We start from the raw sequence: 23,697 nt of genomic DNA, 5'->3' as shown, positions 1-23,697 counted from the left end.
AGAGAGAGAGAATATTAAAGGGTACAGAGGAGATTTACGGCGACGTTGCCAGGAGTTGAGAATTTTAGCTATGATGAAAGATTGGATAGGCTGGGATTGTTTTCTTTGGAACCAAGGACATTTAGACTCTTATTGTCCAAGTAGCATGCGGCCTCCTTGTTCTTTCTACCAAAATGCTCCACTTCACCCGCATCTGCATTTAGATTCATTTGCTAATTATACACCCATTTTGCCAGTTTATTGATGTATTCTTGTATTTGGTCGCAATCTTCATCAATATTATCTATACCCCACCCCACCCACCCACAGCCCCCCGCCCCGCTAATCTGGTGTCATCCGTAAATTTTGAAATTGTACTTCCGATTCCCGAGTCCAAATCGTTTATGTAAATTGTGAACAGTGTCCCAGAACCGACCCTTGTGGAACACCTCATTCCACCTTATACAGTCTGAGTAGCGACCCTTAACCCCTGCTATCTGTTATAGAGCAGTGATCAAGAGCAACTTCTTTACGTAGGGAGTTGTGAGACTGTGAAATTCACTTCCACGGTTAGTGTTTGGGGCACAAAGTACTGTAATGACAAGTGGTCCTCATGTTTTTATCCAAGACAGGCCTCAGCCCAGTCATTTACTCCAAATGTTGATGCAATGGTTCAAGCTAAGAGGTGCCAGGTATCGGGAGCCGCAGTAGCAGTAAATGAAACCCAAATGCAAGCAAGCACCAATATAGTCCATCTTCATCTATTTCTAGTTTACAACTTTTGTTGAATGTGGCCCAGGCCAAGTGCCAGGATATCGGATCAGGCCCACCATAGAAAATGAGTTTCGCACCCCTGAGATAGACAATGTGAATCGGATTACCCTCATCCACTAATCCGGTAACTTCTTCAAAAAACTCAAGCAAGTTTTTGAGACACGACCTTCTTTCCCGGAAGCCGTGTTGAGTATCTCTAATGGCTCCTTCTTTTTCCCCGTGATAATAAATAGCATCTCTTAGGATCCCTTCAAGCATCTTCCCTCTGATCGAGGTCACACTGATGGGCCTGTCATTCCCTGGCTATGATTTGTCCCCGTTAATGAAAATGGGAACGACGTGAGCTACCTTCCAATCCCAGGGAACAATCCCTGACTCTATTGAGCAGTTGTAGATACAGGCAAGGGGCTCACAGAGCACCCGTCCCATCTCTTTAAACACCCGGGGGTGGATATCATCTGGACCCGGAGCACAAAGTATTTTGAGATTTCATATTTTATCCAAGATCACATCCCTTTCTATTTTAATATTTATGATGCTATTGTCGACAGCACATCCCACAGCTGGAATCTGAGCATCATCCACAGGAGTGTAGACTGATGAGAAATACTCATTTAACAGCTGTACCATAGCCCAGGGATCTGTCCTGAACTGTCTTTCAGTGGACCTAAACCATCTTTAATGGTCTTCTGACTCCTGACGTAGCTGGAAAATCTTTTACTATTATTACCACAATTGTGCACCATCTTCTTTTCCAAAGATCTCTGAGCTTCTTTAACGGCTGCTTGTGTCTCCATCGATTGTGGGTGATATTTGTCCCAATTCTCCTGTAAACTGAATTGATCCTGATCCGATCTGGGTTAAATGTAAGACAGTTCTGGGAGTCAGGAATCATTCACCCCGAGACCTACACTGACATGTAAGGTTTCCTCTGGTTCCTCGGCATATATTTGTCAAGATACCGAAACCCAGCTTTCTTACAGTCCACTCCTGGAGGCCCCACTCCCTGAGCCTGCAACCTTCAGCAGGGTCAGTGGTGGAGTTCCGCAGCAGGAGTGATCCCAGAGTAACTGTCGAGATCGCCCCCACCCCGTGGATGGTCAGGGTCGTGTATCTTTCATTATCCTGGTGTCCAACACAAAGACAACAATCAAACAGGGAATTCTGGCAACACACTGCAGGTCCTTCTTTGCCTCCAGATCAAATGCCTGTTGTACAATTGTACCAGCAGTTAACAGGCTCCTATGAATTAACTCTTCTGCTATTTTATTGCACGCTTTAACCCATTGATTTTAAATGGGTTTATTTTCGCCTGCCTTAATTGGTGGACTCAGGACTGTCACACAAACAATTTAAATCTTCATAGAATAAATACCAGTTATTTTTAGACTGGAGACTTAAACCTGCCGTTTCACTTCCAGTCAGGAATCGATTACAGTTTTACACCAATCTCTGATTTGACAGCACTTTTCCAGCATTCACCATTGTCCTTCTTGACTCCATTGGAAAGGACCCTTCTGTTCCGTGCCGAGGAGATCTGAACCATGAAAGAGTGCGGCTGGGACACATTTCTTACACGCAAGATAAACCCGCACGGCGACTTTACTGTCAGTGAAGAGAGACGAGAAAGACCAAAGTGCCGTTTGCCCCTCTCAGTGTGGCCCTGAAGGACTGTGTCCAGGCTGAAGTTCTGTTCCCACCGGACGATCCTCCCCGCAGATTGTCCTTTCTGAGCTCCAGACAGGTGATGCTAAACACTCAGGTGGGAAAGACCAAAATCAACAATAAAGTGTTTAAAATAAAGCTGATTTATTTTACAGATATTCAGAATATTAAACTCCAGCCCAGTTATAGGGGTTATTAACATCAGAAGAAACAAACCCCAACTGTCAGAATGAACATGGTTCAGTCCTGGATGGGATTAACAGCAGAATCCAACCCCTGCAGTCATATGTGAACTCGCTGGTGTCTCAGCACGTGTGATGACTGAGTGAATCCCTTCCCACACACGGAGCAGGTGAACAGTCTCTCCCCAGTGTGAGTGTGTTGGTGTTTCAGCAGATCATTTGTGCTTTTAAAGCCCTTCTCACAGTCAGAACATTTAAAAAGTCTCTCCCCAGTGTGAGTACGTTGGTGTGTCAGCAGATTCCTTTTGCTTTTATATCTCTTCCCACAGTCAGAACATTTAAAAGGTCTCTCATCAGTGTGAACTCGCTGGTGTCTCAGCAGGTTGGATGACTCAGTGAATCTCTTCCCACACACAGAGCAGGAGAATGGCCTCTCCCCAGTGTGAACTCGCTGGTGTATCAGCAGGGTGGATGACTGAGTGAATCTCTTCTTACACACGGAGCAGGAGAATGGCCTCTCCCCAGTGTGAACTCGCTGGTGTTTCAGCAGGTTGGATGACTGAGTGAATCTCTTCTTACACACGGAACAGGAGAATGGCCTCTCCCCAGTGTGAATTCGCTGGTGTCTCAGCAGGGTGGACGAACGAGTAAATCTCTTCTTACACACTGAGCAGATGAACGGCCTCTCCCCAGTGTCACTGTGCTGATGTCTCAGAAGTTTGTTTCTGCTTTTAAAGCTCTTCCCACAGTCAGAGCATGTAAAAGATCTCTCATCGGGGTGAACTCGTTGGTGTGTCAGCAGGTGGGATGACTCAGTGAATCTCTTCTTACACACGGAGCAGATGAACGGCCTCTCCCCGGTGTGTCTGCGTCGATGAATTTCCAGCTGTGACGGATAATTGAATCCCTTCCCACAGTCCCCACATTTCCACGGTTTCTCCGTGGTCCGGGTGTCCTTGTGTCTCTCCAGGTTGGACGATCAGTCGAAGCCTCGTCCACACACAGAACACGTGTACAGTTTCTCCCCGATGTGAATGGTGTGATGTCTATTCAGGCTTTGGAACTGGTTAAAGCTCTTTCCACAGTCAGTGCACTGGAACACTCTCACTCGGGTGTGTGTGTCTCGGTGCTTTTCCACTCACACTGATGTTTCAAATCTTTTCCCAAAGACAGAACAGACAAACATTTCTCCTTCCACATTCAAAGGCCGATGATATTCAAGTCCTGATGAATCGAGTGACTCTGTCAGATCTTGACGTGGTCTTTGGTTTGAGTTTCCTGTCTGCAAATCCACCCCTTCAAATACCCTGTAAAAGGAGTTTATAAAAGTTATCACTGTAAGTACAGGATAGAAATTTAGAACAGACAATTCTAGTTTCTATGGAACATTCTTTCCTCTCTTGTTCCTCAAAGCTGTAAATCCCCATCCCACACACTCTCCCTCGTCCCTGAGCTGAAATCCAAACTCATCGCATCATCTTTCAGTGGTGCTGAACCATGAGTGAAAGGGTGAGAGCGTGAGAGAGTGAATGTGAGAGAGTGAATGTGAGAGAGTGAATGTGAGAGAGTGAATGTGAGAGAGTGTGAAAGAGTGAATGTGAGAGAGTGAATGTGAGAGAGTGTGAAAGAGTGAATGTGAGAGAGTGTGAAAGAGTGAATGTGAGAGTGAGCGTGAGAGAGTGACTGTGACAGAGTGAATGTGAGAGAGTGAATGTGAGTGCAGCAGTGGGCTCGGTGTGGAGAATGAAGTGGGACAGGTGGAGCATGTTTCAGTGGGGCAGCAGTGATCATAATCTCATTAGGTTTAGAACAGTTATGGAAAAGGACAAGGGACAGTCAAATGTGAAAATTCCTAACTGGAAGAGGGCTAATTTTAGTGAGTTAAAAAGGGATCTTGTCCAGGTGGATTGGAATCAAAAATTGGCAACAAAACAGTAATTGAACAATGGGAGGCCTTCAAGGAGGAGTTGGTTTGAGTACAGAGCAGACAGATTCCCACGAGGAGGAAAGGAACGGCCTCCAAAGCTGGAGATCTCTGGATGACAAAAGGTGTCGAGATCGTTATTTCTCCTTCATTTTTAGACGCTCCCTGACCGATCACTATTTCTCCTTCATTTACAGACGCTCCCTGACCCACCATTATTTCTCCTTCATTTACAGACGCTCCCTGACGGATCAGCATTTCTACTTCATTTACAGACGCTCCCTGACCGATCACCATTCCTGCTTCATTTACAGACGCTCCCTGACCGATCACCATTTCTCGTTCATTTACAGACGCTCCCTGACCCACCATTATTTCTCCTTCATTTATAGACACTCCCTGACCGATCACCATTTCTCCTTCATTTACAGACGCTCCCTGACCCACCATTATTTCTCCTTCATTTATAAACACTCCCTGACCGATCACCATTTCTCCTTCATTTACAGACGCTCCCTGACCAACCATTATTTCTCCTTCATTTACAGACGCTCCCTGAGCGATCACTATTTCTACTTCATTTACAGACGCTCCCTGGGAATTCCCAGTTTACACCGCGCAGGCGCGGGTCCGCGGCCTTTTGTTGAGAGTTGGTCCGGAGCGAAACGGGAGAAACCGGAAACCGGCGGGTAGTGAGGGGGGATAATGTTCACTGTTTTATATTCGGGTCTGGGGCCGCACTCGGGGTTTGTGAAGCCTGAGCCTGGGCCTGAGCCCGGACCCGGGCCCCGGGGTTTATTGATCCTCTTTCTCCGATCCTCTCACCTGCACCGAACGCGCTCCTCCCGCAGCCTCGACTGACCGCGCATGCTCAGGACACGCTGCCTTATCATGAGTCACTAATACGCATGCGCACTGTGCTCCTCTGATTCAGATAGTGCACAATCTCTACCGCGATGCATGCTGGGTGCTACAGCCGCCATCGCTTATCGTAATATCTGTACGAAAAGCAAAAACATGTGAAGCAGGCAGAGCGCGTTTGGATCAAGGATAATGAAATAAACTGAAAGCCCAGCCCTTCGTGCCATTTAAACCGGCACAAACACACGGCATAGAAGCCCCCCCCCCCCCCCCCCCCCACACACACACTTTGGTGAACTCCAGAATATATTTTATTCGGTAACTTGTATTAATTTCGTTTTATTAATTGTTGCAACTGACGGGTTCAATTAATGTTTATTTTCCAACTGCACCTCAGAACCGTCAGTTTCTCCATTAATCCCGCCATGGTGATTAACGAGATATCCGGACCAAAAGGAGCAGCAGGAATTTATTGCAATTTCCTGTAACGAGTGGGGTGCCACAGCGATCAGTGCTGGAGCCTCAACTTTTTACAGTATATAATAATGGCTTGGATGAAGGAACAGAGTGTCTTGTGGCCAAATTTGTTGATGATACAAAGATAGGTGGAAAAGCAAGTTGCGATAAGGACACAAAGTGACTGTAAAGAGATATTGACAGGTTAAGCGGATGGGCAAAAATTTGGTAGATTGAATATAATGTGGGAAAATATGAAGTCATGCACTTTGGGAGGAAAAATAAAAAAGCAAAATATTATTTGAATGGAGAAATACTGCAAAATGCTGCGGTACAGAAGGATCTGGGTGTACTCGTACATGAAACATAAAAAGTCAACATACAAGTGCAGCAGGTAATCCGGAAGGCAAACGGAATATTGGCCTTTATTTCTAGGGGGTTGGAGTGTTAAAGCAGGGAAGTCATGCTACAACTGTACAGGGTGCTGGTGAGACCACATCTGGAGTACTGCGTACAGTTCTGGTGACCTTATTTAAGGAAGGGTATACTTGCATTGGAGGCAGTTCAGAGAAGGTTCACTCGGTTGATTCCGGGTTTGGAAGGGCTGTCTTATGAGGAAAGATTGCTCAGGTTGGGTCTATAATCATTGGAGTTGAGAAGAATGAGAGGAGATCTTATTGAAACAGACAAGATTCTGAGGGGACTCGACAGGGTAGATACTGAGAGGTTGTTACCCCTCATGGGGGAATCTAAAACCAGGGGGCATAGTCTCAGAATAAGTGGTCGCCCGTTTCAGACGGAAATGAGGAGGAATTTCTTCTCCCAGAGGGTTGTGAATCTTTGGAATTCTTTACCCCAAAAAGCTGTGGAGGCTGAGTCATTGAATACATTCATGGCTGAGTTCGACAAATTTTTGATTCGCAAGGGAGTCAAAGGATTTGGGGAAAGGGCGGGTAAGTGGAGTTGAGGTAAACATCAGATCAGCCATGATCTCATTAAATGGCGGAGCAGGCTCGAGGGGCCGAATGGCCTACTCCTGCTCCTATCTCTTATGATCTTATGGTCTTATGGTAAATTGACTGGAGGGATGAGAGAACAGTTGGTCCTCCAACCAATCGGAGTGTGTGAGGGGCGTGAGTTGCGGCACCGAATGGGCGGGTCTGAGCCCAGATGACCCCATTGTCTGAAGCATCATTTAAAAAAAATAATTTATCTTAAGCTCCAGGAGCAAACTCGACCTGTCTGTTGTGGCTTGAAACAGATGAAACCAGATGAGGTGGAGCAAACATTTCAACATTTGTTGGATAAACACATTAAGTAAGAATAGCCAACATGGATTATTTGAGATAACTCGAGTCTACCGTTAAAGGGAATGTAGTGGATGTTGTGTAGATGGATTGTGAAAAAGTGTTTGATAAGATGCCGGACAGGAGGCTTGTTGATAAAATTAATACTCACGGTATTAAAATGAATCGGGCAGTGTGGATAGGAAGTTGTGTGAAGGGCAGAAAACAGAGAGTAGTGGTTAATGGATGTTCTTCAGACTGGAGGGATGTAAACATTGGTGTCCCCCAGGGTCAGTGTTGGGACCATTGCTCTTCTCAATACAGAGAATGATCTGAGCTTGGGTATGTGGGACACAAGGTGAAAATCTCTCGATGACGCCAAAATTGGCAGCGTGGGGAACTGTGAAGAGGAGTGTCAGTGACGTCATTGTGACATCCACAGGTTCGGAAACAGGCAGGTGAAGTTTAATGGAGAGAAATGTGAGGTGATAGATTTTGAGAGGAAGAAAAATGAGATGAAATCTACACTAAATGGTCAAAGTTTTAAAGTAGAGGAGCAGAGAGACTTAGGGGAGGAAGGTTCTAACTAATGCATTGTCTTATTAATTAACAAGTCTGAGAGTCAGCAACTTTAATACCTTATCAAGAAATATATGAGCAAATTCTCTTTCCTCTACCGCACCAGAGTAAACATGCAAGTCCCCCGTGTACACGAGATGATCCCTCCGGATGGAACCTCAGGCGCCCTGAGCTTGATCTCCGGTGTCTCCAGTCCCGACTGCCCCTTACATCAGTATCCGCTCACTTTTATACACTGTTGTGACCCATCCCTGTCACTGGAGCTGGAGCTTCCCTCGTCTGTGGTTTACAGGGACACATTGCTTGGTTCCCAGCAGTTATTTTTCTTCAGTAGCGTTCTCATGACCCCGAAACTATCCTGCTTACTGTTAATTAGAATCATAGAATCATAGGAATTTACGGCACAGAAAGAGACCGTTCGGCCCATCGTGTCTGTGCCAGCCGAAAAAGAGCTGTCCAGCTTAATCCCACTGTCCAGCTCTTGGTCTGTCGCCTTATAATTTACAGCGCTTCAAGTACATACCCACGTACTCTTAAAATGCGATGAGGGTGTCCGCCTCTACCATCCTTTCAGGCAGTGAGTTGCAGACCCCGCAACCCTTGGGCGAAAAAATTTCTCCTCAGCTCCACACTAATCCTCCTACCAATCACTTTAAATCTGTGCCCCTGGTTACTATCCTCTCTGTGAAGGGAAATGGGTCCTTCCAATCCACACTAGGCCCCTCATAGTTTTGTACAACTCAATTAAATCTGCATTCAGCCTCTTCTGTTCCAAAGAAAACATCCCCAGCCTATCCAATCTTTCCTCTTGGCTAAAATTCTACAGTCCAGGCAACATCCTTGCAAATCTTTCTTGCCTTGTATAAAATGTCTGCTATTTGAAAGTCGTGACATTGATCAAAGTCCGCGTTCCTTTTTCTTGCCATTTCTGTCAAGATTTGGAAAAGATCTGTTACCTGACACTTTAAATGTTGCCGACCTTTAACTGTAGCTCACAGTGTCTGAACAGTCCCTGTTATCATTGGACTTTTATGTATCTTCTTGTGCTCCATCTCCTTAACAACACAAGCTGATCACAGCAATGTTTTCTTCAAATGGAATCCCAGTGTAAAAAATGCACAATTTCAGAGCGAAGCAACATATGCAAGATTGGTGGGAGATGCGACTGGAGATAACGGGCCTGGGGCAGTGTGAACATCTCTTGAGCATTAAGATATTCAGTATCCGAAGAAGCAGGGAGATGAGGTCGTTGTGTCAATTTATCCTGGTATCTGCAAAATCCATCGTCTCTCAATGCCCAGCACCATTCTTCCCCTCTCCTCATTTCCAGTTGAGGTTTTTTTCTCGTTAAGTCTCTGTATTTACTTTGAACATCTACTTCACCGGCATGTGGAGGTGCAGAGGAAGCTCGAGATAAAGTAGTGACAGAAACAGAAGGAGATGGCAGGTGATGGCAGAATCTTGTGTGTGTCAGTTGCTTCATGTGAGACATGACAGCCCTGCGTTGCCTTGTAAATTTCCGTGGAGTTTCACTGATTCGGTGCGTGCGTTTTGGAAATGGAAACAGTTGCACCAGCAGCTTGTGGTAATATTTCCCCTCACTGTCCATTTCATGTACTTGCCGACCCGCACTTGGTGCTGTCGTTGTCAGAAAAAGGCTTTCATGTTCTAACAGTAAATTCCATTTTGTGCGAGCAACTTGTCTGGGCGAAAGTGACGTGAGTTTCAAAGGGACAAGTCGGAAAGGCAACGTTGGTCTGTTTGCTTTAATGAAAATTGCAGCGGATTCGCTGGTGGTTTAGTGCTGAGGATTCGGCGCTCTCGCCGCCGCGGTACCATGTTTGATTCCCGATCAGGGAACTTGACTTTCCTGGTGTGGTTCAAAATAGCACCAACCAAATTCCCCCGACTGAGCACAAAGCTCGCTCCTGATCAACATGAGTAATTTCACCGCTCCTGCCTGAACAGCCAGCAGCCCATCATTCTTCAATTTTACAACCCATAAGAGCGATACACAATGCACTTTCTTGCCTTCTGTAAAATGTCTCCTGTTCGAAAGTCGTGCCGTTGATCAAAGTCTGCATGAAATTTTCGTGCCATTTCTGTCATGATTTGGAAAAGATCTGCTGCCTGACACTTTAAATGATGAAGAACCTTTAAATGTAGCTCACAGTGTTCGAACAGTCACTGTTATCATTCGCCTTTGATGTATCTTCTTTTACTCTATTTCCGGAACAACACCAGCTGATCACAGCATCGTTTTCTTCAAATTGAATCCCAGTGTGAAAAAATGCATAATTTCAAAGCTAAGCAACGTGTGCAAGATTGGAAGGAGAGTGCGAGTGGAGATAATTGGCTTGGATCAGCGATCTCTTGAGCATTAAGACATTCATTATCTGTAAGAAGCACGGAGATGAGATTTTTGTCGAGATTTATCAGTGTAGAAAAGAAGCAGGGAGTTGAGATCCTTTTGTCCATTCATCCTGCTATCTACAAATTCCTTCGCCTCTCAATGCCCAGCATCTTTCTTTCCAACTCCTTGCTCTGCAGGGAAGTCTTGGTTTCATTAATTCTCCGTGTTTACAGCAAACATCTAATTCACCTGGCAGATCTGGCCTTGTCTTCCAGTCATAATACGTCCCATCGTGCTGACATCATGTTAGCAACTCAAGATAAGCTGTTTTATGTTGATGGAATGCATTCGAGACAGTTTTCTAGATCAATACGTCGAGGAACCAACAAGGGAACAGGCTATTTTAGATCCAATATTGTGTAATGAGACAGGGTTAATTAGTAATCTTATAGTAAATGATCCTCTGGGGAAGAATGATCATAATATGATAGAATTTCAGATTGAGTTTGAGAATGATGTCGTTAAGTCCGAAACTAGGGTTTAAACAAAACCAATAACGGAGTTATGAGGGGTGAGTTGGCTGAGACGGTTTGTGAAATTAGATTAAAAATATGATGGTAGATAATCAATGGCGAACATTTAAAGAAATAATTCATAATTTCTCAACAAAGTTACATTCGCTTGAGGATTAAAAACACCACCGGAAAAGTAGAGAAATTAATGATAGAATTCGGGTAAAAGAGGCTCATATTTTCCCCAAAAAGAGTAGTAAGCCTGAGGATTAGGAGGGTTTTGGAAATCAGCAAAGGATGACCAAGAAATTGCTAAAATGGGAGAATATAGAAAGAGGATAAATCAGCAGGAAATGTAAACATGAATTGTAAGAGCTTCTTCAAGGGAATTCGGGGTTACGGGGAGCGGGCAGGAAACTGGACATGAATTTGGATTTGAGGTTAGGATCAGATAAGCCATGATCTTATTGAATGGCGGAGCAGGCTCGAGGGGCCGATTGGCCTACTCCTGCTCCTATTTCTTATGTTATTATGTTCTTAAGAATGTTTAAAGGAAGAGATTAGCGTATGTAAACATGGGTCCTTGGAGACAGAGACAGGAGAATTTATATTGGAGAATAAGGAAATGGCAGAGACGTTAAACAAGTATTTTGTATCTGTCGTCATAGTAGAAGACACAAAAATCATACCAGAACTATTGGGGAACCAAAGTTCTAATGAGAGTGAGGAACCTAAAGCAATTAAGATTAGTAATGAAAAAGTACTGGAGGAATTAATGGGACTAAAAGCTGCCAAATTCATTGGCCTTGGTGGCCTACATCCTAGGGTTTTAAAAGAGGTGGCTGCAGAGATAGTGGATGCATTGGTTTTATCTTCCAGAGTTCCCATGATTCTAGAAAGGTCCCCATGGATTGGAAGGTACCAAAAGTAACCCCGCTATTCAAGAAAGGAGGGAGAGAGGAAACAGGGAACGACAAGCCATTTAGCCTGACAATAGTAGGAGGGAAAATGTTAGAATCTATGACTAGGGACTTGATAACAGGACACTTAGATAATCATAACATGATTAGGCACATGCAACACGGTTTTGTGAAAGGGAAATCGTGTTTGACAACTCTGTTAGAGGTTATGAGGGTGTAGATAGCAGGGTAGATAAGGGAGAACCAGTGGATATAGAATATTTGGATTTTCAAAAGGTAATCGATAAGGTGCCACACAAAAGTTTGTTAGACAAGATTAGGGCTCATGGGATAGTGGGTAATATATCAACATGGATTGAGGATTTGTTGATGTACATAAAATAGAAAGTCGGAATAAACAGGTCATTTTCGGGTTGGCAGGTTGTAACTAGTGGGGTGCCGTGAATATCAGTGCTTGGGCCTCAGATATTTACAATCGATATTAATGACTTAGATGAGGGGACCGAGTGTAATGTATCCAAGTTTGCTGACGATACAAAACTAGGTTGGAAAGTAAGCTGTGAGGAGGACGCAAAGAGGATGCAAAGTGATACAGACAGGTTAAGTGAGTGGGCGAGAAGTTGGCAGATGAATTATAACGTGGGGAAATGTGAGGTTATTCACTTTGGTGGGAAGAATTGAAAAGCAGAATATCTTTTCAAAGGTGAGAGACTGCGAAATGTTGGTATTCAGAGGGATTTGTGTGCTCTTGCACACGGATCACAGAAAGTTAACATGCAGATGCAGCAAGCAATTAGAAAAGCAAATGGTATGTTGCCCTTTATTGCGAGGTGGTTGGAGTACAAAGATAAGGAAGCCTTGCTGTAATTATATAGGGTTTGGAAAGACCACATCTGCAGTACTGTGTACAGTTTTGATCTCCTTACCTGCGGAACGATACACTTGCCTTAGAGTGGATGCAACAAAGGTTCACTCGATTGATTCCTGGGATGAGAGGGTTGTCTTGTGAGGAGAGATTGAGTAGAATGGGCCTATATTCTCTGCAGTTTTCAATAATCAGGTGATCTCATTGAAACATATAAAATTCTTTGAGGGCTTGACAGGGTAGATGCTGGGATGCTGTTTCCCCTTGCTGGAGAGTCTAGAGCTAATGGTGATAATCTCAAGATAAGGGGCCGGCCATTCAGTACAGAGATGAGGAATAATTTCTTCACTGAGAAGGTTGTGAACTATTGGAATTCTCGACCCCAGAGGGCTGTGGATGCTGAGCCATTGAATAGATTCAAAACTGAGATAGATAAAATGCTGGACACGAAGGAACTCAAAGGATATGGGGACAGGTCAGGAAAGTGGAGTTGAGGTCGAAAATCAGCGATGACCTTATCAAATTGGCGAAGTCGGATCGAGGGACTGGATGGCCAACTCTTGCTCCTTTCGCTGATTTTGGTCCGCTGGAAAAGCAGAACTTGCCAGCTATTTTAAAAGTTTTCGCCTGAACAGGGACTTGAACACTGGACCCTCAGATCACTACCCGTTCTTAAAAGTCTGATGCTCTACCGACTGAGCTATCCAGGCTCGTTGTTGGATTAGCTTCCATCATACAGATTCATGGTCGGACTCTGAATTATCCCTGTCGATGTCGAATTCGGGAGAGTGTCCCTTTGAAACAATTTTCAGCAACGTGTTGAGGAGAATCCTTGTTTCTGTTGAACATGATGAAAGAAACATGGACAGCGAACTCGTGATTTTGCAATTCTTCTTGTTTGTACAAAATGTCTTGTCATTCGTTGGCAGCAATTGAAAACAACACTTTACACATTGGCTCAAAAGCTAAACTTGTTCCACACGGGAGCTGGAAAAGGCCTCTCGACATTTCAGCCGATCAACAATTGAAAGCTGAATAATTTCACCCGTCACACCGTGACACCAGGCAGCAGACTTACTTCCCGAATTTTCCCGACACGACACTTCAAACCGATGAATACCTGCTTCACGGAAAGAAGAATTGTGTTTTTGGTTCTTTCGATTTAAAGATGTCGTGCCGGCCGCTTTACCATTTCAGTTGTCGCCAATTGCCCTCTCTCCCTCCAAGAAACAAATAAACTCTCACCTGCTATTGCAAGACGGTCGGCCAGAGGAGCCTCAGTGCCCACATGGGGACATGAAGAAGTCGATGTGTTCTGGAACCGGTTTTACATTGAACTCCAGTCAAAATGTTGAGAAGGTTCAACGACCTTCGACGGCGCTGGAGTTCACAACCCCAGCATTTCTCGAGGGTATAATTATTGTCGAAATAACGCGCGCTGACCGATTGCGCCACTGGAGCCGCGCACGGTCTGTGTCACCAGTGCTCCCATCAAACAGCTTCATCCTCGGTCTCTCAATTATCGCTTCGTGATCTTTCCCACACAGAAGCCTCCAGCCAAGAGGCGATTCGTTTAACATCCGCAGTGACCGTTAAAAGCCGTGGCATCTGAAACAAAACCCCAGACCATCAGAACTTTTAATTATATTGTTATTATTATTAACTTAAGGACAATTATTTTCATGCTACTTTGAGGATTTGCGGAAATTGGGAGCTGAAACTAAGAAACTCTCTCTGGGCTGTCGTTGATTGAAGAGATGGGCGTTATTTCATTTAAAAACCGAGACTCGGAACTTTCTGATGGAGAAGTGTGACAGAAGATTGTGGTTAGTGGCAGTTGTCGGGGAGATCCAGAGGAGACGAAGAAAAGTCAAAGTCACAGCTGTGACAGCTCAAGTGATCCGCTTATCTGTAATATTTTAAAAGTAATGTACAGTACAGGACAAACCGATTTAGTATCGGTTATAAAAATATTAAAGTCCAAGGTTCAAAGGCGGATTCGTAAAAAGGGAACGGATTTAACCGCCAGACCGAAATCATTCCACATGAATCTGAAGCGTCTTGGGGAAAACGGCAGTGCGAACTGTTATGTTCGTGTCATGACTTGAAAGACCCTCCAATTACCGACAGTATCTTTGATCGAGTTGTGCAGCAAAACCGCGATTGAAGCCGCTTTGCATTCGTCAAACGTGTGGGTGACGATATTGAGGTTGAAAAGGGTCGATTTCAATTATTTGAAATCTCACCATGTGACCCGAAGATTGATGGCAGAATCGAGTATTTCCTGTAAGTTCTGAATTGAAGGAAAAGGCGCAACAAGCAGGTCGGAGAAATGAAGAGCAGAAAATGTGGATGAAAGTTGCACGAGTGAAAATCCCTGGATGCTGGAAGACTCAGTCCCCAGTGGTGGAGAGGATTGGTATTTCAAGCTGTTTCACAGCTCACACACACACCATTGGCTCATTCAATCACCTTCAACAACTCGATTACATCATCACTTAATCTTCAATACACAAGGAAATACAAACATTTTCTATTCAACTTGTCCGCATAATTTAACCATTTTAGCTCCGGTATAATTCTGGTGAATCTGCGCTGCACCCGCTCCAAGGCCATTATATCCTCCCTGAGGTGTGGTGCCGAGAACTGAATGCAGGACTCGAACTGTGGTCTCATCAGAGTTTATATAACTGTAACATAACTTCCACCCCTTTGAATTCCAGCTCCCTGAAGATAATGGCCAAATTTCCATTAGCCTTTTTAATTATTTTTTTGTAACTGTCCACTGACTTTTCATGATTTCTGCACTTGGACCCGTAAACATCTTTCCTCCTCCACAGTTCCTAGTTTCTCACCAGTTAGAAAATATTCTCATCTATCTTGCTTAGGTCCAAAGTGGATGAACTCACACTTCCCCATATTGAAAGATTGAAGAGCCTACGGCTCTTTCCATAGAAAATAGAAGGCTGAGGGTGACATGAAATAGGACTTTAAGATTATGCAAGGGTTTGAGAAGTCAGAGGTGTTTGCAATTTTGTGGGGTGGAGTCCAAAATTGGGGCCATAAATATAAGATCGTCACATTTAATCCAAAATGGCATTCAAGTGAACCATATTTACAATGAGGCTCGCTACAATGTGCAACTCACTACCACAAGGAATAATTAAGGCGAAAAGCATGGATGCATTTACAGGGAAGCGAGATAAACACAGGGAGGAGAAAGGAATATTCGAGTTTGCTCATTGGGTTAGATGAAGAGGGGTTGAAGGAGGCGCGTCTGCAGCATAAACACCGGTATAGTCCAGTTGGGCCGAATTGCCTGTTTCTGTGATGTACATTCTATGTAATTCTATGTAAGCTCCATCAGCCACAGTTTTACCAACTCACTTCATCTATCAATTTCGCTTTGCAACTTTATGCTCCCATCTACATTACTCACTGTGTCACCTAACTTGGTGTCGTCGACAAACTTGGATATATGGCTCTCTATTTCTTCATTTGCCTCATTTATACATATAGTAAAAAGCTGATGCCCCGGTACAGATCCCTGGGGGACACCATTAATCACATCCTGTCAATTTGAGCACAGATCCATTATCCCTGCTCTCTGTCTCCTACCTCCAAACCAACTCCCTACCCATGTCAATAGGTTGCTTTAATTTCCATGTGATCTCATTTCTGTTAACAGTCTCTTATGTGGTCCCTTATCGATTGCCTCTGGAAGTCAATATACATATAACACCCATAGACACTGCATTATCTACCACATTATTACATCTTCAAGAAGTTCAACTTGCTTTGTTACACTTGACTTACCCTTTACAAATCCATGCCGGCTTCTCTGATCAATTCATATTCATCCAAGTGCTCAGTCACTCTTCCCTAATAACAGATACTGGTAACTGCCCGACAATAGGCGTCAGACTAATAGGTCTATAATTTCCTACTTTATCTCTCCTCCCATTCCTAAATAATGGAATGACATTGGCAATTTTTCAATCCATGGAACAATTCCTGAAACAAGAGAGTTTAAACGATCATGACTGAAGCATGTACAATTTCCTCACCTACTCCATTTAATCCCCTGGGATGGTAAACATCAGGTCCTGGAGATTTGTCTATCTTTAATCCAATTATTTTCTCCAATACCATTATTTTACTTAGACTGAATCTCCTTGATTTATTTCTGGGCTCGATGAGGTCGGGATATAATTCTCGATTCAAGGTTCATACCCCGGAGAAATCCAAATTTCGCCCTCGAATTTTGATCTTGACTTGCGGTTCAAACTTTTGTAAAGAGGGAAAAGAAGTCCCCAAATCACTCCACCTGAAACTCAAGCGCTTTCAGATGAAGTTCAGTTCAAACAATCTGGACTTTAAAGGCACCTCAATGATCTGCACTTTCATTGAACGAGCTTTCTTTGCAATTGCATTCCGCCTTGAAACCGCTCTGGGCTTTCATCTCACTGAAGCAGAGTTTGGCCGCTTTGTATCTGTGAGCATGTCGGTGACGAGGTTCGCTCTGATATGGGTCGCTTTCAATTTTGAAGATCTCGTCAAGTTCAAGGAAAAGAAACCGAGAATCGAATTGTCCCTGTAAGTGATGAATTGAAGGGATTGGTGCTCCAAGCAGATCTGGAAAATGCGCAGTGCGGTCGATCAGAAATTCCAAATCCACCCTCTCGCCACTCGGCGATCATATTTACTGAGCTTTATTCTGGCCCAGTGTCACCGCGCTGAAATCGAATATTTCACGGCACGTTTCTCTTAACTTCACAGTTGCTGGTTTAAGAGTGAAGACCGGCTCGTTGGATTTTCACTCCCGCAAGCTTCAACCATTCATTGTGGAAAAGTAAACTGACAGTGGACAGCTTTTATATTGGTCACTGCAGCCTCAAGGTTTCGCTCAGTGAATTACTGGTTTAGCAGGTGGACTCTTCACTTGTCTCGATGGTGCTATTGGTTGGATTGATTCGAGCCCTTATTTTAATTCTCCTGAGGATTCATCGCCTCAAAGTTCCAGGGTTTAATGTGGGTTTTGTCTGCAAGAAAATGTACCGTGATCATTGGCGGCTGAGCAGAGCTAATATTCCACCATTTACCCTGTGGACTAAAAAAAAACCTTGTGATCGCAAAGCAGGCACATGAAACATATAAAGGAATGGAACATTGGCTTCACGGAAATCACAATTCATCTTGACAGACAAGGTCCCGAAAGACTAATTCTCTGTGACATGGAGATGAAAAGCAAAATGGTGGGGATTTTTGTCACAGCCCGATGCCTTTCGTGTTGTATCAATTGTCCATCTTTGCGTTATTTTCATCTTGATCGCATAACCAGTTAGGGCGTTCTTGTGATAAACGGCGACAATTGCCTGCTTTGATAAATTTAACAACGGCTGCACCAGATTCCTGGCATCGTAAACACTGAGCTTTTAATCCCACTCTTAAGATACAGTCTGTAAAATGATGAAATTTCATCACATGCAAAGCACAAAAATCAAAGATTCCAACCACTCGCTGTGTAAAGAAGTTTTTCCTCATATCACCTTTGGTTCTTTTGCCAATCGCCTTAAATCTATGCCCTTTGGTTCATGTCCCTTCCGCCAATGGGAACAGTTTCACTCTATCTACTCTGTCTAGGCCCTTCATGATTTTGAATATCTCGATCAAATGTCCTCTCAGCCTTCTCAGTTCCAAGGTGAACAATCCCAGGTTCTCCAGTCTATCCATGTAATTTAAGTCCCTCATTGCTGGAATCATTCTAGTAAATCTCCTCTGCGCCCTCTCAAGGCCTTCACATCCTTCCAAAAGTGCACTGCCCAGAACTGGACCCAATACTCCATTTGTGGCCGAAATAGTATTTTATAAAGGTTCATCATGACTTCCTCTTTATAAAGCCCAGGACCCCGACTGCTTTTTAAACCGCTTTCTCAACCTGCCCTGCCACTTTCAACGATTTGCGCACATATACCCCCAGGTCCCTCTGTTCCTCTCACCCTTTTAGAATTCTGCTCTCTAGTTTATATTGCCTTTCCTCTTTTTTCACACCGAAATGCATCATCTCGCATTTTTCCGCGTTAAACTTCATCTGCCACGTGTCCGTCCATGTCACCAGCGTGTCCATATCCTCTTCATGTCTATCCACCTCACTGTTCTCTACCCGTCCACGTTTTGTGTCATCTGCAAATATTGATATTGTACCATTTACTCCCAAGCCCAAGTAAATAATATATATCAAGAAAAGACGTTATCGCAGCACCGACCCCTATGGAACACCATTGCCCACCTCCCTCCAGTCCGAAAAACAACCGTTCACCACAACTCTCTGTTTCCTGTCATTTAGCCAGTTCTGTAACCATATTGTTTTTGCCCCCTGTGTTCCATGGGCTGCAATCTTGATCAATAGCCTACCACGTGACACTTGATCAAACGCTTTTTGAAAGTCCATATACACCACGTCAACTGCATTGACCTCATCTACCCTCTCTGTTACCTCATCAAACAACTTTATCAAGTTGGTAAAACACGATTTGCTTTTAACAAATCCGTGCTGGCATTCCCTAATCAATCCACACTCGTCCAAGTGACTGTTCATTCTGTCCCGGATTATCATTTCCAAAACTTTCCCCATCACCGAGGTTAAACTGCCTGACCTATAGTTGCTGGGTTTATCTTCACACCATTTTTTTGAACAAGGTTGTAACCTTTGCAATTCTCCAGTCCTCTGGCACCATCCTCATATATAAGGATGTCTGGAAGATTATGGCCAGTACCTCTGCAATGGTCCCCTTTACTTCCCTCAGCATCCTAGGTTGCATCACATCCGGACCAGTTGACTTATCTATTTTAAGTACAGCAAGCCTTTCTAGTACCTCTTCTTTCTCATTTTTTAGTCCATCCAGAATCTTAACTATATCTTACTTTACCTAGAATCTGGCAGCATCTTCTTCCTTGGTAAAGACCAATGCAAAGTAATCATTTAGTTCCTCTGCCATGCCCACTGCCTCCATGAGCAGATCTCCTTGATGGTCCCGAATCGTCCCCAACCCTCCTCTTACTCCCCGTTTACTGTTAACTTGTCTGTAGAAGACTTTTTGATTCCCTTTTATGTTTTCCGCTTTCTTATGCTCTCTCTTTGCCCCTCTTATTTCCTTTTTCACTTCCCCTCTGATCTTTCTCTATTGTCTCTGGTTGGCACTTGTGTTATCAACCTGACACCTGTCATACGCCACTTTTTCCCCCTTCATCTTACTCTCTATCTCTCTTATTATCGTTGGAATGTACCTTCTCTCTACCCGAATCATCTTTTTAAAAGCCGCCCACTGTCCAATTATAGTTTTGTCAGACAATGTTGTATTCCAATTTACCGGGGCCAGATCTGTTCTCATCCCACTGAAATTGGCCCTCCTCCAATTGAGTATTTTTACTTTAGAGTTGACAGAGTCCATTTCCATAGCTATTCTAATCCTTATGAAACTGATCGCTGCTCCCTAAATGCTCCCCCACTGACACTTGCTCCACTTGGCCCGCCTCATTCCTTTGAACCAAGTCCAGCAATGCCTCCTTCCTCAGTGGGCCAGAAACGTACTGGTCGAGAATGTTATCCTGAACACATTTCAAAAATTCTTCCCCTTCTTTGTGCCTTGTATTATTGTTATCTCAGTCTACATGAGGATATTGGAAATCCCCGGTTATTAATACTCTATGGCTTTTGCACCTCTCTGTAATTTCCCTGCAAATTTGTTCCTCGATATCCGTCCCAGCAGCTGTTGGCCAATAGAATACACCAAGTAGTGTAATCGCACCTCTATTGTTCCTTAACTCGAACTCAGTACCCAGGAGAAATTCCCTCGTTCCTGAGCACTTTGTATTAAGCAGAAGTTAGCAGCAATCAGTGTTTGTAGTGGGACTGAGAAATGCATGAACAGGCGGCACCCTGTAAAACAGAGCTCCAAGTATCGGTTTAAATAAAGTCCTGAACTGACAGAGCGGAGGGCAGGTGAGGATTGAATTAAATCCCAATTCACTGAATCTAAAAAAGGTTTAAATAAGTGAATCTGTCAGGAGTGGGATTCCTGAGCTTGTGTGTGAGCTGAAACTGGATCGGTCCCGTTCTGGCGCTTAAAGTCTGCGGTTTCGGAACAAAATCTCCTCCGCGACGAACATTCAAAGGACCTTTCGCTCACGGCCAATCTCCTGTAATCGACACTTTTTCACCATTGCCGCTCTTTTCATTTCTCCTCATTCCTTTACAATTGGACGTTTCCACAGACCTATTACGATCAAGCGGAACATTTCCGACTTTCCTGCACCGCCCAGATTGCTAGAAGTGCAGCTTTCATCCGTCTTTCGCAGCTATGTCGCGCCGCCCGTCTCTACCGCAAATCAACTGCTCGGGGAAAAGCGCGAACGACCATGGAAACAAAACCCAGTTGTTCAGTTAACATCCCCCGTGTCACAAGATACCCCATGGAAATTTCACGGAAAAGTATGCGCTCTCCTTCCAAATGCCAGCCCTGCTTTCTTTGAGCTTGTCTCTGGAGCAGATCGAAATGTATCGACTGGTTTCAAGGCACAAATGAACATTGATGCGAACGGGACATGTGCCCCCGAGAAACAGCGGTCGATGCAGTGCAAACTTAAAGGTGTAAGAATGTGAAAGTGAGTGTTAGAGTGGGCAAGGCCGCAGGAAAGTCTCAATGAAATAGACCATGATTGTGGAAGGAAGAAAAAGCTGGAGGCAGCGGCGGGTCTGAATTTTGGATCATCCAACAGAGACACATGAGAGAACAAAAACAGGATACAGACAAAGGTGCTGGGGCAGAAAGAAAAAGCACGAAATAAGAGGAATGAAATGAGAGTGAAAGAAAGAATGGGAGAGAGGGAGGTGAAAGGAAGAAAGAGAGAAAGAAAGATAGAAGGGAGAGAGAAAATCAAGCGTGCAATACTCAGCCCGCAAATGGGCGCTGCTCCCAATCGGCTACACTTCGCCCCACAGACCCTCATCCCATTCACACCATCCGTCAATACACTGTCAATGCTGTGCAGTGAAACAGAGAGTTTAAAGGTATAAAGACACTCACACCGTCCTGCAATACACTTTCAATGCTGTGCAGTGAAACAGAGAGTTTAAAGGTATAAAGACACTCACACCGTCCTACAATCCACTGTCAATGCTGTGCAGTGAAACAGAGAGTTTAAAGGTATAAAGACAATCACACCGTCCGACAATACACTGTCAATGCTGTTCAGTGAGACAGAGAGTTTAAAGGTATAAAGACAATCACACCGTCCGACAATACACTGTCAATGCTGTTCAGTGAAACAGAGAGTTTAAAGGTATAAAGACATTCACACCGTCCTACGATACACTTTCAATGCTGTGCAGAGAGACAGAGAGTTTAAAGGTATAGAGATACTCACCTTTTTTTTTCAAAAGTAGCACATCCCAGGAATAAGAGAGAGCGTGGGTTTGCTCTCCTGGTGTAGCTGAGGCTTGTCAGTCAAGAGTCCCCTCCTCCCAGTATTGGCTGTGGAGGAAGTACAGTGTAGATTTAATGAAATACCTTCAGCCTGACCGAGGTTATTCTGACTGGCCAGTAATTACTCGATCTACCCCTTTCTCCCTTTTAAACAACGGTACATCTTTAGCAGTCCTCCAATCCTCCGGCATCACACCTGCAACCAGGGAGGATTGGAAAACGATGGTCAGAGCCTCCGCTATTTCCTTCCTTGCTTCTATTAACAGCCTGGGATATATTTCGTCAGGGCACGGGGATTCAGGTGGAATGATTTGGGAACTTTCATTTTCCAGTTTGCAAAAGTTTGCACCGCTGGTCAAGATCACAAGTCTCGGTCAGAATTAGCGCTACTTCCGGGTTTAAACCTCAAATCGTGAATTATACCCCGACCCCAACGAGACCAGAAACAAGAACGTGTTACAGACACATTCTATGAGAGGTCTGTCTGAATAATGAGAGTGCGTTTTTGAGCAGTCATCTTGATATCTGTTCCCGCCTGAAACCTGAACAAATCCAAACACCACAGTGTTATTTTGTCGCTTAATTCCACAAATTAGGTGAAAATAATAAGTTGCATAAGGCACTGCTGGGAGTTGAATCCAGGATCCCCTGTTTACTAGACAGATGCTTTAACCAGCTAAGCCACAGCGCCAATTGGTGACAACTTGTTCACACCTCCTCTCAATAACATCTATCAGCGACACGTTATTGTCTGTTCGGGGTTCAGACCGTTTGATTTTGTCGATTTCGCTTGTCCGTTCACCTGTGCATCCCGATACTTGCTGCATTTTTTCGCTGTGTTTATCTTTGTGTGTCCGTCAGTGCATTGATACACCGATAATTATGTGTGCTTGTGTTTGTTACATTAAATAAATTAGGGGATCAGACAATTCTCTCTCTGACAGTAAATAACTAATGAGCCGAACTTTATTGCAAAGTATTATTTCTTGCGGTGCTGAAACTAAAAACCGGAAGAGGAACAATCAGGGAAAAGGAGAAAAACCTGTGAGGGAAAATGAGGACAACAATCAAGATTTTTACCAGTACAGGAAGAGAAAGAAGGGTGACTAAGAGTAATGTGGGCCCTTTAAAGACAGATGGAGGTGATATTGTAATTGAATATCAGGAAATAGCAGAATTGCTAAATATTTACTTCACAGAATAGGATGAGGATAACATACCAGAGATACGAGGACAACTGTAAATAAATCATGGGGATTCAGTACAAGTAAAATAATGGCAATGGAGAAAATAATTAGATTAAAGATAGACAAATCTCCAGGACCTGATCGTTACCACCCGAGGGGACTAAGAGGAATAGGCGAGGAAATTATACATGCTTTAGTCATGATCGTTCAAAATATCTTGATTCAGGAATTGGTCCTTTGATTGAAACATTGTCAATGTCACTCCATTATTTAGGATGGGTAGCAGAGATGAAGTTGGAAATTATAGACCCATTAGTCTGACGTCCGTGGTGGGGACGTTACCAGTATTCGTTATTAAGGAAGGAATGCCTGAGCACTTGGATAAATATGAAGTAATCAGAGAGAACCAGCATGGATTTATACAGTCAAGTCCAACAAAGCTAGTTGAACTTTTTGAAGATATATCAAACGTGGTAGATAATGGAGTGTCTATGGATGTTATATGATATTGAATTCCAGAGGGATTCGATAAGGTACCACAGAAGATATTGTTAACATAAATGGGAGCGCGTAGAATTTAAAGCAACCTATCGAAACGGGTTGGGAGTTGGTTAGAAGGTGGGAGGAAGAGACCCGGTGTATAAATGACGTAGACGACGGAATAGACTG

The 23,697-nt window shown here is 43.9% G+C and overlaps 2 non-coding genes across 2 annotated transcripts; both read right to left on the bottom strand.

Moving 5' to 3' along the window:
• Positions 1–12,980: 12,980 nt before the first annotated feature.
• Positions 12,981–13,066, bottom strand: trnak-uuu (transfer RNA lysine (anticodon UUU)). The gene is given in 2 exon segments: positions 12,981–13,016; positions 13,030–13,066. It is a non-coding gene; the product is annotated as a tRNA-Lys (tRNA).
• A 9,392-nt stretch (positions 13,067–22,458) lies between these two features.
• On the bottom strand, positions 22,459–22,532 carry trnat-agu (transfer RNA threonine (anticodon AGU)). Its single transcript has one exon. It is a non-coding gene; the product is annotated as a tRNA-Thr (tRNA).
• Between the last annotated feature and the right edge of the window lie 1,165 nt (positions 22,533–23,697).

This window comes from Heptranchias perlo, chromosome 20 (genome assembly GCF_035084215.1).
Source record: "Heptranchias perlo isolate sHepPer1 chromosome 20, sHepPer1.hap1, whole genome shotgun sequence".
In the NCBI taxonomy this organism is placed as follows: domain Eukaryota; kingdom Metazoa; phylum Chordata; class Chondrichthyes; order Hexanchiformes; family Hexanchidae; genus Heptranchias; species Heptranchias perlo.
The sequence above is the reverse complement of the archived record's forward strand: the minus strand, read 5'-3'. Positions and strand labels throughout refer to the sequence as shown.